Source organism: Heptranchias perlo, chromosome 6 (assembly GCF_035084215.1).
Source record: "Heptranchias perlo isolate sHepPer1 chromosome 6, sHepPer1.hap1, whole genome shotgun sequence".
Classification (NCBI taxonomy): Eukaryota; Metazoa; Chordata; class Chondrichthyes; order Hexanchiformes; family Hexanchidae; genus Heptranchias; species Heptranchias perlo.
Window position 1 is genome coordinate 97612469 of NC_090330.1, and position 15673 is coordinate 97628141.

Genomic DNA, 15673 nt, shown 5'->3' on the forward strand with positions numbered 1-15673 from the left:
GTTAAAAAAACAAAATAAACCTACCTTTCCACCGATGTCACCTGCACCACCTTGCTCCGATGTCCGATGCCCCCCTCTCCCCCCGATGTCTCCCTCTCTGATGTCCCTCTCAGCACCTGATGTCTCCCTCTCCGATCTCCCCCTCGCCCCCCCTCCCCCACCGATCTAACCCATCCCCACCCGATCTTCCTCCTTCCCCCCGATCTTCAGCACCCGCCACTTTCTGTTCTAGCGCTGGATGACGTCTCTCTCTCTTTCTCCCCTCCCCCAACCTCAGTGTTGCAGCTCCTGTCGGTAGCCAGCCTGTCAATCAGGCCGGCTGCCGGGCGTGAAACCTGGAAACAACTTTAATCACCATCAATTACATCGCAATCGTGTCGGAAATGGTACTTTTTTTTATTCGGGTTTGTCACGCACGCCCACTCCCGCCCCCATTTCAAAATTGAGCCCCTTACCTGGGCTATAAAGGAGCCTAAGTGGTCTAAATAGTGGAATCATTGCTTTAGCATCCCAATGGTGTGTTCTACAGTAATTATGGTTGAGCCATGAGCCTTATTGTATTTACATTGTGTGAGAAATTCTCAGTGGGGTCATCAACTATGGCCGCAGAGCATAGCCATACTCTCCCAGCACCCAACCATCCAGATTATGCGAGCCTTCAAATAATGTGGGCACCATGGCCTACCCTATAATGAAGGCATCATGTGTACCTCCAGGATAATGAGCAATGACTTGCGATGTGACATTTCTGTGGTCAGGCACCATCTGAATATTAATTGAATGGAAGGTATTATTGTTCATGTAAGGAATGGGATTCATGTGAGGAACCCTGTTACCCATACAGGTGCCATCTGCTATGCCCTAGAGCTCTTCGCAACCCTGCAAGTTCTGTGCTTTTTCCAGCTGTTACCTCCATTCCACAGAGAAAGTGATGTGTTTGATGACCCACCAGTGGCATGGGGTCTTAGAAAATTGTGTCCTATTACCACAGCATCAATTCAAAGTATGCTGAATAAAATCAGCATACTACAATAAGATTGTGCTGGCCACTAGCAAAGCTTCCTTTTGCCATTTTATCTTTGCCATGAAATGCATTGCGTGCAAATTGGGTGGGCTGGTGAGCGTGAGCTCCCAGTGTGGTTCTGCTGGATGACAGAGAGCCTCACAAAACTGGCGCTATACTGTCTGTATCTTGGCTTCAGATGCAGTTCCTTTAGATTTGATGCAACTGATAACTTCAGGCAGTAGCTGCAACACTTTGGCGTTAACAGTAATAAAGAAAATATAATTTAATATTCCCATTGAATGCTTTGCACGGCTGAGTAGCAGAAGTATCATGGTATGCACTACTACTATAAAATAAGAATTGATGCCTCATTGAATGTCACAGGACTGTGACTTTTTTTTTGTATTTGTTGACCAACATTAACAAAAAAAGCTGGTCATCAAAAAGTAATTACTAACAAAGAAAAAAACATGCATTTATATCATGTCCTCAGGCATCCAATTAATTACTTTTGAAGTGTAGTCACTATTGTTTTGTAGAAAATGCGGCAGCCATTTTGTGCATAGCAAACTCCCAGAAAGAACAAATTAGACAAACAGCCAGTTTATATTGTACCAGTAGGGGTTGTGGGAGAAATGGTGGCCAGGACACTGGGCTTTTCTTCAAACAGTGCCATGCGAACTTTTAACTGCACCTGAGCAGACAGACACATCCTTGGTTTAACATTTATCTCATAAAGGAGGAAGTGTAAGATGATTTGGATCATTCTAGAGCAATAAAAAATACATAAATAATTTATAAACCAACACTAAGAAATTTTAATTCACTGTACCGGTTTACGTCAGTCTAAAAAGCTTTATATAGACTTATTTGTTCAATAAATTATGTCAAATAAAAAAAAACACTTTTAATGCTGAGATTTACTTCAGGCAAAGATTGGGAGTTAATATTGAATTGATAAGAATCTTCACAAAAGTCAGGTTAAATTTGTGGGTATTCATCAACTGTCTCAGTCAAGAAAGGAAAGTGTAATTTAATGAATGGCACACTTGAGTTCCCATTAAGACTGAATGATTGACAAAACTTCATTTAACATTGAGAGCTTTGCATGTAAACAAGTATCAACAATAAGTTATTATTTATGCATGTTTTCATGGATATTCATGAATGATCAATAATTTGTTTAAACGGCTAATCGGATTAGGTAACCTCATGCATGCTGAAACAGTACCGCAGAAGGAATTGCTAATAGTTTATCTTCCTTTCATCGCTTATTTTTGAACTGTAATTGGTCCCTAAAGCAGAAAACAGAACTTCCTTGATCTGTGACTATTTTATCCACACTAGATTTATACATTTATATACGAATGGTAAAGAGTAAATTCAGTCAAATTTCATCTTTAGGAATATCAACAGTTGTATTTATCATAATAAACAATCTGGATATAGAACTCAAGAAATAGGGCAAAGCATTTTCTCTTTTTTGTAAAGATTTCTTTACCATTACTGGCACAGTATTACTTGGTAAGTATCTGACTGTAACATTAATAGGTATTAGAACTTATTGCTTTCATGCAGAAAGGTCATGTTACACTCAGTGTCCCATTCACACTCTGGAATTTATATTAAAGTGTTATGATGCAGCATTACACCTGAAATATTAACCTGTCTTTTCTCTATTATTTTCATTGATTAATTCAAAGTTCCAGCATTTGTGTGTGTGTACTTTTTAAATCTCTTATGTTGCAGTGAATTTGGCATCAACTCCTCCTATGCTCCAGAGTGAGGTTTGCAGTGTATACCCTCTGTAATGGTATCACACCAGCGTGAAATATAACCTTTGTGGCTGTGGGCTCTGTGATGCCTAGCTGAATTCATTAAAGATAATTCATGAATGCTAGAGGAAACTTAATGAATTTCCATGGGTGACTGTACATGAACATCCATAATAATTCACCAGGTAGTTCACAGTCATTGATACATCCACAAACTTTAGATGGCACTTTTTCAGCTCACAGATATTTATATTCAAAATTAAAGTCTGCAGTCCATCAAAGATCCATGAAATGCAGTCGGAAGCAAACCAACTTTCTTGCATTTTTGAGTGAAATAGCCCATGAAGTGCATTAATCTGTAGGGAGATAACTTTGGATTTTTATGAATATTCCTGGAAATGAGCAGCAGTCAGGAAACTCTATAAAAGGGCAAAATGTGAATTATTGTTTTTATTTATGTTTTCATTGGAAACATTTCAACAAATATATTACATATCCATGAGGATTTCCTTTCCCCAAAGTTCCCACAGCTATTATTTCTCACCAGTGAAAATAATCATAATAATAAATCCACGTGAAATAACAGTCAGAGTTCCCACTTTACACTGTATCCTACACAAACAGACAAGTCACCTCACAAAACAGCCATCTCTCTCTGCACCATTGTCACAAGAACAAAGGGAGAAACAAATCTAGAGAAACTAGATCAGTAAGAAGAAAGAAGACTTGCATTTATATAGTGCCTTTCATGAACTCAGAACACCCCCAAATGCTCTACAGCCCATGAAGTACTTTTGAAGTGTAGTCACTGTTAAAGGTAGGAAATGCGGCAGCCAATTTGCACACAGCAAGGCCCCACAAATGTGATAATGACCAGATAATCTGTTTTTCTGATGTTGGTTGAGGGATAAATATTGTCCAGGTCACCCTGCTCTTCTTCGAAATAGTGCCATGGGATCTTTTACGTTCAAATGAGAGGGCAGATGGGGCCTCGGTTTAACATCTCATCCAAAAGAAGGCACCTCCAATGGTGCACACTTCCTCAGTATTGGAGTGTCAGTCTAGATTTTGTGTTCAAGTCTCTGGAGTGGAACTTGAACCCACAACTTTCTGACTCAGAGGCGAGAGTGTTACCACTGAGCCATGGTTGAAACAATGCATTTTATAATTTAAAAAGTCTTTCCTTCCCATAACGACTGCTGATTGTTTATGTTTATGTATCCAGGATGAGAAAAGGCCATCAGGCCCAAATGTGCTTACCCCCATCGGTTGGCTGATTTGATACCTGTGTGCCGACCATTCCATCTCCTGGGCGAGACAAAAACCAGAGACTTGTAGCAAGTTCAGGAGTTCTCTATTAAAAATACTTTTCTGACCCATCATGAGTGAACGGGTAAGACCCAGGAGGTCCCAGCCCCACAAATTATTTTCCAGAATAATTTATTCATCTTCTGTGTGCTGTGATTACCTCGTTTTCCAGGAATCCATCCAAAGCCTTCCTGGAAAACTGTGAGGAACCTCCTCCAGAATCCTGTTCCACTAGTCACTCACCTTCTGGGAAAAGTAAAACGACCAGATATCCAGTCTCGCCTCTTGCTTCTTCAGTTTGTGCCCCTTACTTCTATCCAACTCCATTATCTCAGATACACTGCCTATTTGCATGATGTCAATGCCTTTAATAATTTTAAGTTCCTGGATTAGATCTTTCCCCTAAGCCTCCATCTCTCCAGCAAGTACAAACCCAATGTATCAAATTTATCTATATATATCATTGTTGCCCTTCTCTGCACCTTTTCCAGAGTCACCATGTCCGTGCTGAGGCGGGGAAACTAAAACTGGACACAGTACCCCAAATGAGGTGATACAAAAATGTTATATAATCCTATTATTGTGGTTCTAGTTTTGTGATGAATAGGACAATGGATCACCTCCTGACTCCCTAATGTCTCTCCACCACCTACAAAGCACAAGTCAGGAGTGTGATGAAAGACTCTCCATTTGCCGAGATGAGTGCAGCTGCAACAACACCCAAGAAGCTCGACACCATCCAGGACAAAGCAGTTGCTTTATCGGCAGCCCATCCGCTACTTTAAACATCCACTCCCTCCACCATCAGGGCACTGTGGCTACAGTGTGTACCATCTACAGGATGCACTGCAGCAACTCGCCACTGCTTCTTCGACAGCACCTCCCAAACCTGTGACCTCTACCACCTAGAAGGACAAGGGCAGCAGTCACATGGGAACACCATCACGTCCAAGTTCCCCTCCAAGTCACACACCATCCTGACTTGGGCATATATCATCGTTCCTTCATGGTCACTGAGTCAAAATCCAGAAACTGTTTACCTGACAGCACTGTGGGAGCACCTTCACCACATGGAGTGCAACGGTTCAAGAAGGTGTCTCACCACCACCTTCACCAGGGCAACTAGGAATGGGCAATAAATGCCAGCCTTGCCTGTGACACCTATATCCCAGGAATGAATAAACAAAAGCTAATACAGCTCAGCACCCTGTTCACTTTGGCTGTGGCCTTCTGACACTGAGCTTGAACTTACAACAATTTGCATGAGTGAAACCACCACTACCAGTACAATATTCTACATATAATACATTCTGAAATATATATAGAATATTGTACTGGTAGTCATGCATGGATGGGCTGTTTCACTCATGCAATAATAGAACTACGATAATGTAGCACTTGTTCCCCATCAGCCATTTACTTGTAAAATAAATCAGAATTGTGCCACTATTAGTGAAGAGTCTAAGGAATATCAGCACAAAAGGTTCTTAAGTAGAACATTGAGAAACAAACAAAATAATGAAGAATAACTTCTTGCAACACTTTCCTAATTTCTAGAGTACTTCAATAAATGCTTACTATAGAATAGTACAAAATACATTTGAAGATTCATCAAATTCACGAGCCATTACTTGGATCTCTTTTCTGTCTGCCATTTGTAGCAAATAATTACACAGATTATCTTACATTAATTTAGTGCAAAGTAGCAGTGTGGACTCACGGTTATACTGAGAAGTCCCGATGCCTGTTCCTAGAAGCTGTATCATTTTTTCCTGTTTGCATTACAGTTTAAAGGGTGATTTTCCAACTGTGCACTCCCGGCAGGGAGCCTTACTCATCAGAAGGGCATTTCAGAAATTAAGGGTTGCACAACCCCTTTTTGATGGAAAATGGTGCATAGCTCTGAATGGGTACAATAGCATAGTGGTTATGTTACTAGACTAGTAAGCTAGTAGCCCGGACTAATAGTCTTAGAGTCATGAGTTCAAATCCTGCTATGGTAACTAGGAAAATATTAAATTCAATTAATTAAATAAAATTTGGAATAAAAATAAATTAGTATCAGTAATGGTGGCCATGAAACTACTGGATTGTCATAAAAACCCATCTGGTTGAGTAATGCCCTTCAGGGAAAGATTGCTGTCTCTTACCTGGTCTGGCCTGCATGTGACTCCAGACCCACAACAATGTGGTTGATTCTTGAAATGGCCTCGTAAGCCACTCAGTTGTACAATTTCACTACAGAAAGTCACAATAAGAATAAAACCAGATGGACCACTATGGCACCGTACATGACAAAGGCAAACCCAGCCCAGTTGACCCTGTAAAGTCCTCCTCACTAACAGCTGGAGACTTGTGCCAAAATTGGGAGAGCTGTGCCACAGCCTAGTCAAGCAACAGCCTGACATAATCAGACCTTTCAGCCAACATCCCAGACTCTTCCGTCACCATCTCTGGATATGTCCTAGTCCCATGGGCAGGATAGACCTACCAGAAGTGGCGGCACAGAGGTATACAGTCAGGAGGGAGTGACCCTTGGGAGACCTCAATATTGACTCTGGACCTATGGCATTGGGTCAAACATGGGCAAGGAAACCTTCTGTTGATTACCACCTACTGCCCTCCCTCAGCTAATGAATCTAGTACTCCTCCATGTTGAGTACCATCCTCCTTGGAGGAAGCACTGATGGTAGCAAGGGCTCAGAATGTACTCTGGGTGGGGGACGTCAATGTCCTTCACTAAGAGTGGCTCAGTAGCACCACAGCTGCCAGACTGGGCCTGTGACAGGTTGTGAGCGAACCAACATAAGGAAAAAAATTCTTGACCTCATCCTCACCAATCTACCTGTTGCAGATGCATCCGTCCATGACAGTATTAGGTAGGAGTGACCACCGAGTCCTGTCTTCATACTGAGGACACCATCCAACGTGTTTGTGTGGCACTACCACTGTGTTAAATGGGATAGATTCAGATGATCCATCTCGGCCTCTTCCTGATATCTCCACCATCACAAGAAGCCAGTCTTCAGCCAATTCGATTCACTCCACGTGATATCAAGAAACGGCTGAGTGCACTGGATACAGCAAAGGCTATGGACCCCGACAACGTCCAACTGTAGTGCTGAAAACTTGTGCTCCAGAACTAGCCGCGCTTCTAGCCAAGCTGTTCCAGTACAGCTACAACACTGGCATATCTACCCGACAATGTGGAAAATTGCCCAGGTATGTCCTGTCCACAAAAAGCAGGACAAATCCAATCCGGCCAATTACCACCCCATCAGTCTAATCTCAATCATCAGCAAAGTGATGGAAGGTGTCATCGACAGCGCTATCAAGCGGCACCTGCTCACCGATGCTCAGTTTGGGTTCCGCCAGGACCACTCGGCTCCAGACCTCATTACAGCCTTGGTCCAAACATAGACAAAAGAGCTGAATTCCAGAGGTGAGGTGAGAGTGACTGCCCTTGACATACAAGACAGCATTTGACCGAGTGTGGCACCAAGGGACCCGAGTAAAATTGCAATCGGGGGAAAACTCTCCTGTGGCTGGAGTCATACCTAGCACAAAGGAAGATGGTAGTGGTTGTTGGAGGCCAATCATCTCAGCCCTAGGACATTGCTGCAGGAGATCCTCAGGGCAGTGTCCGAGGCCCAACCATCTTCAGCTGCTTCATCAATGACCTTCCCTCCATCATAAGGTCAGAAATGGGGATGTTCGCTAATGATTGCACAGTGTTCAGTTCCATTCGCAACCCCTCAGATAATGAAGCAGTCCGAGCCTGCATGCAGCAAGACCTGGACAACATCCAGTCTTGGGCTGATAAGTGGCAAGTAACATTCGTGCCAGAAAAGTGCCAGGCAATGACCATCTCCAACAAGAGAGAGTCTTACCACCTCCCCTTGACACTCAACGGCATTACCATCGCCGAATCCCCCACCATCAACATCCTGGGGGTCACCATTGACCAGAAACTTAACTGGACCAGCCACGTAAATTCTGTGGCTACAAGAGCAGGTCAGAGGCTGGGTATTCTGTGGCGAGTGACTCGTCTCCTAACTCCCCAAAGCCTTTCCACCATCTACAAGGCACAAGTCAGGAGTGCGATGGAATACTCTCCACTTGCCTGGATGAGTGCTGCTCCAACAACACTCAAGAAGCTCAACGCCATCCAGGACAAAGCAGCCCGCTTGACTGGCACCCCATCCACCACCCTAAACATTCACTCCCTTCACCACCGGTGCACCGTGGCTGCATTGTGTACCATCTACAGGATGCACTGCAGCAACTCACCAAGGCTTCTTCGACAGCACCTCCCAAACCTGCGACCTCTACCACCTAGAAGGACAAGGGCAGCAGGCACATGGGACCAACACCACCTGCATGTTCTCCTCCAAGTCACACACCAGCCCAACTTGGAAATATATCGCCGTTCCTTCATCGTCGCTGGGTCAAAATCCTGGAACTCCCGACTTAACAGCACTGTGGGAGAACCTTCTCCACACGGACTGCAGCGGTTCAAGAAGGCAGCTCACCATCACCTTCTCAAGGGCATTTAGGGATGGGCAATAAATGCTGGCCTTGCCAGCGACGCCCACATCCCATGAACGAATAAAAAAAAGCTTGCACCTGAATTTTCGTTATGCACTCCCAGTGAATGAGCTAATTTAAATAATTTTTGAAGGCAATTTAAGAATAATAAAACCTTTGATTGAAGCTAAAGCTTTTTTTTACTGCCTCAACAGTATGCAAAAATTGGCACTAAACTGGCAATCTTGCTTAGAGAGGTCAAAAGGATGGGTGATATGGGAAATAAAAAAAAACACTGGTGTACTCTTCTGAATTTGTAGTTAAAACATGTTATTGGGGCAGAGTAGAAGGAGGGTTGCTCTACCTATCCTGGGAATACTTGACACCAACATTGACATCCCTCGAAAATCTCGAAAATCATCAAAATAACTAATTGATATTCTATATCATCCTCTTAATTTGTTTCATTTATATATATATTTATCCCTTTTGCCTATCCTTCAAATGCTTATAGACGAACTGACTGATGGCAAACGCTTAATGGGGCTGAATAGTCTATTCCTGTTCCTATGATTCTGCATGCACACATAACTGAATAGTTGATAAACTACCACAGACACTTTATTTTAATTTGTTTGACCATATTTATCAAATGCTGGGACCCATTTCAGGCAGTGTCGATGTGGACCTTCCTGCATGAACACCTAATGTAAATCTTTGGTCCCTTTGCATCCCTAGTGGCAACATAATACCAAAATACTAACCAAAGTCACTGAACTGTTGCTATTTTCCTTTGCCTGGATTTCAAAGAACTGAGAACCACTGCAAAACTTGGGGTAAGCTTTTTGGAGTCATTCCAGGTGCAATTGTAAATGTGTTAGATGACAATAAAAGAGGTTCAGATGTTGTCTTACCTTTCATAACCTACTGTAGTAGAATTTTGTCTCTGGACTGGGTCTGAAGATTGAGAGAGAAGGTTTGCTGAGGGGCTGAGGGACAGCACTCCTGCTCCTCCTGGCCCACATGCAGTGCCCTAAAAAGCACTTATCCCGCCTCCCTTTGGCTGCTGGGTTTCCCGAGCCACGGGAAACCCGGCCAGTGTTAAATTCAAACAGCTCCCAAAATCTGAGGAACGGAGCCTCATCTAAATATTATAACGACGGACCCGCATCTTCAGAGCGGGATACTCGGATGCCCCCAAACCAGAAGTAGGCGCGTTCGCAATGGGCTAGGGTCGGGTTTCACATATTTACCAATTTAACCCCCCCCCCCACCTCCGATCCTCCCCCTCCATCACCGCTGACAATGCACTCTCTCGATGTAAAGTATTTCATTAGAAAAAATATTTTTTGTTAAGTAGCCATAGCAATGAAATAGGAGGGAAACTCATATATTCAGCATAACAAGGCTTAGTGTACTGGGAGGAAAATGAGAACTGAAATATATACTGTTTAAAGCCAATTAAAATTTCAACTCAAAGCCAAGTGAGGGTTTAATTATTCAGTACTAAGGGTTCTATCATTGAGATTTTCTTCATATTGATCACTTAGTGATATGTTCCCAGTGTGGATCCTTTAAAGACGTACATTTGGTGCATTCCCACAACTCACCAACTGATATAAAGATACAGTACCGACTAGAGTATCTTTTGTGTCCCCTAACCAATCTGTGAAAAAGAATTGGTAGGTAAAACAATGATATGCTACAAGACACACATCCATGAAACATAGGGCCCAATTTTGTGAGAAAGATGTTGTCTTTAAGAGGCCTACTTGGTCAGGCCATGTTCCATGACTCTCTTACCCCTAATTATTATGGGCAAGACTCATGCTATAGGTGGAGTCTCAACCATGGATGTGAAATTCAGTGTGGGAGTGATTTTTTTTTACAATGGTGACGCATATGATGGTAGCACAGCCTGATTAATTGCCTCAAAATTGCACATTGGAAAATTGGGCACCCCATGCATCAGTCATGCAAGGTTGTGTTATTTTCTTTTTCCCTACAGGGCAGTTTCTCAGCACTTCCCATCAACTCCTCAACTTCCCAACCAAATGAAAGAATTTCCCACGTGGGAAACCCTAATACAAATATATGTTTTATTGGTGTTCAGTGTACTTCAATACACTGTCACCAGATTACTACAGAAGTTCTAAGCTCACTGTGAACAAGCCTCAGCTCTGAAGCTCCAAAATCCTGACGCAGATCAATACTAGTTCTGAAGAGCTGAGCTTCTTCTTGGCCCACTTGCAAGCTGATGAAAATCTGAACAGATTTGGACACTTGTAAATGAGCTGACTAGGAATCCATTTCCTACATCAAACAGATTTGAAAAGGCAGTCCACAACTAATCTGCTGGGAGAAGGTAACACTATGTGGCCACCCCTTATTTTGGTAAAGTGATGGGACCTTTCCCAGTCAATTGTATAAACAACAATTTCCATTTATGTAGCACGCATTACACACTAAGAAGCATCTCAAAGTGTTTTACCAAGTAAGTGAACATTGAGCAGAGGAGGAAAGGATGTAGGTCAGCAGGGGTCAAAAGCATAGTAGAAAAGAGGGGTTTTGACGAGGCTTTTGAAGGCAGGGAGGGACTACCAAAGTTGAGATGCAGAGGAAAGCAGTTCCAGACAGCAGTGACAAGGTGGCTGAAGGAGTGGCTAGAGACAGTGGAGCTGTGGGAGTGAGGGATGAGAAGCAAACTGATGTTGGAAAATTAGAGAGGGCACTAAGGGACAGACAGGAGATTATATATACAGGGAGGAACAAGACCAGGAAGGGATTGGTGAAGGTGAGAATCTTAAAGACAATTGTTTGGGACACAGGAAGACATCAGTGGAGATTGGTGATGATGTGGTAATGGGGATAAGGCCCTTGGTATAGCTGAGGACATGGGCCACAGCATTCTGCACAACTCATAGGTTAGGAATGGTGGAACTGGCATGGCTAAATAGCAGAGCATTAGAAAGGTCAAGCCATCAGGTTATAGAACTGTGGATGATAATTTGATGGCAGAGGGAGGAGAGCTAGGAGTGGAGGTGAGCAAAATTGCGGAGGTGAAAGAAAACCATCTCATTGACAGATCGTATATGGGAGAAGAAGCTGAACCTGGGGTCAAGCAATAACCCAATGTTCCATACCTCTTAGCTAAGCCTGAGTGACAGTGGAGGAGGGAGATGGGCTGAAGTTGGAGGCATGTAGGTGTTTCAGGGGTTGGAGAGAATGGCTTCAGCTTTGCCAACATTAAATTGGGGAAGTTTTGGCTCATCTAGATTTTGATGTTCATCGGCAGATGAAGACAGTGGCAAAAGCCATGGGGTCGATGGAGGACACAGCAAGGTAGAGTCAAGCATCATCAGAGAGCGGACCCCATGCTTCCAGATAACATCATCAAGGGATGGCCTGCAAATTATGAAAAAGAAGGAACCAAGGATGAAGTCCTAGGATACATAGAGGTGACTGTGTGGACATGGAAAGAGAAACAACTTGAGGATTGTAACCTCTAGTGCGGCAGATACGAGTGGAACCAGGAGGGAGCAGTGCCACTGAGATGGAACATAGAGAAGAGAAGGCAGATTTTCCTCTTGCAGTCAACCTTATTTTGGGCTTTATCAAGGTGGATGAGGGAAGAAAATCGGGCAGGGAGACATTCGACTAGTACCCTGTCACCTGATTCTACTTCCAGGATTCTCTGCTGGGAGTGACGTTGGGTGGATAATATGCCTGCCCAAATATGGGAGGCATATTATGATAAGACACAAATGACAAGATTGCATCATCCAATAGATTCCCTGTCATTTTGCCATAGCAACGTTAAGCACAAGGAACACTGTAGCATTCAGGATGTCCAGCTTTGCAATTGGCACCAGGCTGCTTTGCCCAGTGGAGTAGAGCGATACATTGCATTTGTCAAAGCAGCAAGTTCAAAATTCAAGTGAACAAAAAATATTTTTGAGATGTTCAGCTGGTATCACTAGCCACTCTATGCTGCAGCAAGGTGCCACATCAATTTCCCTTGCCCCTTACCTGAGACTGGCAACCCAATGGCACTATATATAGCCTTAGTGCCTGCCCATATTATTCAAATTAATCTAACCATGGAAAATTGGCCAAGGTCAGGGGCACAGTCAAAAGTAATATTTTGCAAAAGATCCGCCTTAACTGTGGAAAAAAAGGGAAGGCTGTGGATGGGCAAGAGGATATGGGGGTGGAAAATATTTTTTTTTGAGGGGGTGGAGGGTGCGTGACAACAGTGATTTTGAAAGATGCAAAGACCAAGGCAGAGGATGGGTGGGTTGATGATGGCAGTGATCACGGTACTAGAAGGGGAAGTTTGGCGGTCGGGAGCCGGCATGGAAGGGGCAAGGGAAAAGGCTTCATGGAAGAGATAAATTTAATGATGGTGGGGAGATGCAGGAGAAACTGTGGAGTAAGGGGGAAGTACCCCAGGAAGGAGGGAGCAGGATAAACCTGGTACGGGGAGAAGTCGGACAGGATGAGACAGCAAAACAGATGCCTTAAATTTTGGAAGTATAAAGCAATATGATACCCACCCCATGATCCTGAAGGTATTTTAGAAAAAAAAATCACATAGAAATATTTAACTGATATATTTGACTTTTGTTTCTTCTGGGACCAGATAGCTCCCTTCATAACATCTAAGATAAATGGGGCAAAGCAGTAGAATATTCTTTCCCTATGAAGTCAAGTCTCATCTGATTCATTGCCATTCACCTACCATTTATTCTAGTCCTGAACTGAAAATTGACAAAGGTAACAGTAAACTGATATGATGGGCTGGATTTTCATTAGTCCATCCCTGTCCGCTGCTATGATCCTGGGCCCAGTTTCTTGGGTTGGGGGTCATTATGTATTCATGACAGACTCCGAATGGGATTCCTGCCAGCAAGCGAAAGCCTGCCAGTGGCCCTAAGGATTTTTTTTATTCATTCTCGAGTTGTGGGCTTTGCTGGCAAGGCCTCTATCCTGTTTCAGCTGCTATCCAACTCAGTATTTCAGAGTGTTTGTTGAGAAAGGAGAAAGAGGGAGGCAGACAGAGGAGAGGGAGGAAAATAGATGAGGGAAGAGAGAGAAATAAAAGACTGGTTTCATAAAACAGGTGAGTGGGTGAGAGAGAGAGAGATATTTTCCATTTTTACCAGTACTACAGACTGCTGACTGTCAAAATGGTTATTTCCAGCACAAAGTAGGAGTATGCTCGGATGGATGGAAAATAAATGGATTTGTTTTTACTTTGCACTCAGGCTTTTGGAGAATTCTATATAACCCTCAATAATACTTGTTTCCCTGCATCTCTCTTTTATGTAAGAACAGGGTATGAGGAACAGAAAATACTCATCAGCTGAGGAAGTAATGACTATAAACTGCAGTGCTAAAAGTTTGCTAGAGCCCCAGTACAGTTAGCAAATACTGCAGCAACATGATCATTAAGGTGCTCCTATTCACACGATGACATAACAAGGCAGATATGCTAATTGCACATTATAACATGGTAGCTGTCATGAAATATATGCACTGTTAAACCCTATTAATTGCACTTTGCAAAAAAAACTGTCACATTTGCTTTCTTTCTTTAAGTCTTTTCTCCCCTTTCATGACACATACATTTTTCATACAAAAAAAAAGTTTGTTGTACCCTTTTGCCCTTCCTTCAATATCATAAATTTATTTATTTTATTTGGAAGTAAGGCTCTTTTAAGCATGAAAAATAGCATCGTTGTGGGAATATTATACTACCTTTAGGAAGATCAAGCTTAAAAAGAAAAACATTTGCAGGATTGTAATTGTATCCTCCCATGCAAAAGTGGTACATCTCCAGGTCTTGACCTTTGGGTATTAAAGTTTTTATCACAGAGCTCTGTGAGTATGGAATACCTAAATTGTTAATCTAATCGAGAATAAAGATTGATTGTAATGAGGTATGCATTATGTCATTTTGCCGTCTTTGATATTCTAGAGGTATAAGACATGCATTATTTATATCACACTTCTGCGATTGTGCCTTGTTCGCTGTGTTTGTTGGCTGTGCGCTCATGACATCTAGTGGTAGAATATAGTCATTGTTGAATAAGGAAGGACATTTTTCTTTGGCCCTTGATCTCTCTTGAAATATTTTAACTTTTTGTATTTGCGTATAGGTTTTGAATTAAATTCTTAAAGTGAGACAGGGATTAATAGGTATATACGGAGCATATAAAGAATAAAAGCATCTTGAAAGAAAGACCTGCCATTTATATAGCAACTTATCACATCCTCGGGATGTCCCAGAACACTTAATACCGGTGGGTTACTTTTGAAGTGCATTCACAGTTATGTAGACAAATGTAGCAGCCATTTTGTATGCAGCAAGATCCCACAAACAGCAGATAAACAACAACAACTTGCATTTATTCACTACCTTTAATGCTAAAAAAAAGTCCCAAGATGCTTCACAGACGGTTAAGGACGAAATGGACTCTAGGGGAATGAAGGGATATGGGAATGGGGCAGGAAAGTGGATTTGAGGTCAAAAATCAGCCATGATCTTATTGAATGGCGGAGCATGCTTGAGGGGCCATATGGCCTACTCCTGACCCTATTTCTTATGTTCTTATGTTCTTAAATGGATGCCAAGCCAAAGAAGGAGATATTAGGAGGGGGTGGCCATAAGCTGGGTCGAAGAGGTGATTTTAAGGAGGGTCTAAAGGAGGAGAGGGAGGTAGAGAGGCAGCAGGGTTTAGGAATTCCAGAGCATGGAGCTGAGGCAACTGAAGGCACAGCTGCCAATGGTAGGGCATAGGTAGGGACAATGCACAAAAGGTCAGAAGTCAGAAGAACAACCTGAAGTACCTGTTTAAGTACTTTAAGTGGCACCCCGCCGGCTTTAATTGCCAGCGGGAGTCCCACATGCGGGGGCTGCGTGCGCATCTGAGCGCATCACTGGGGAACCCGATAATGGGGCGGGTTGGAGCCGGGCTCCCGACCCGCCCCGGCAATCCCGGATTTTCGCAGCCCCCCCGCAACGAACGCACCCGATTGCGGGTGCGAAAATAGA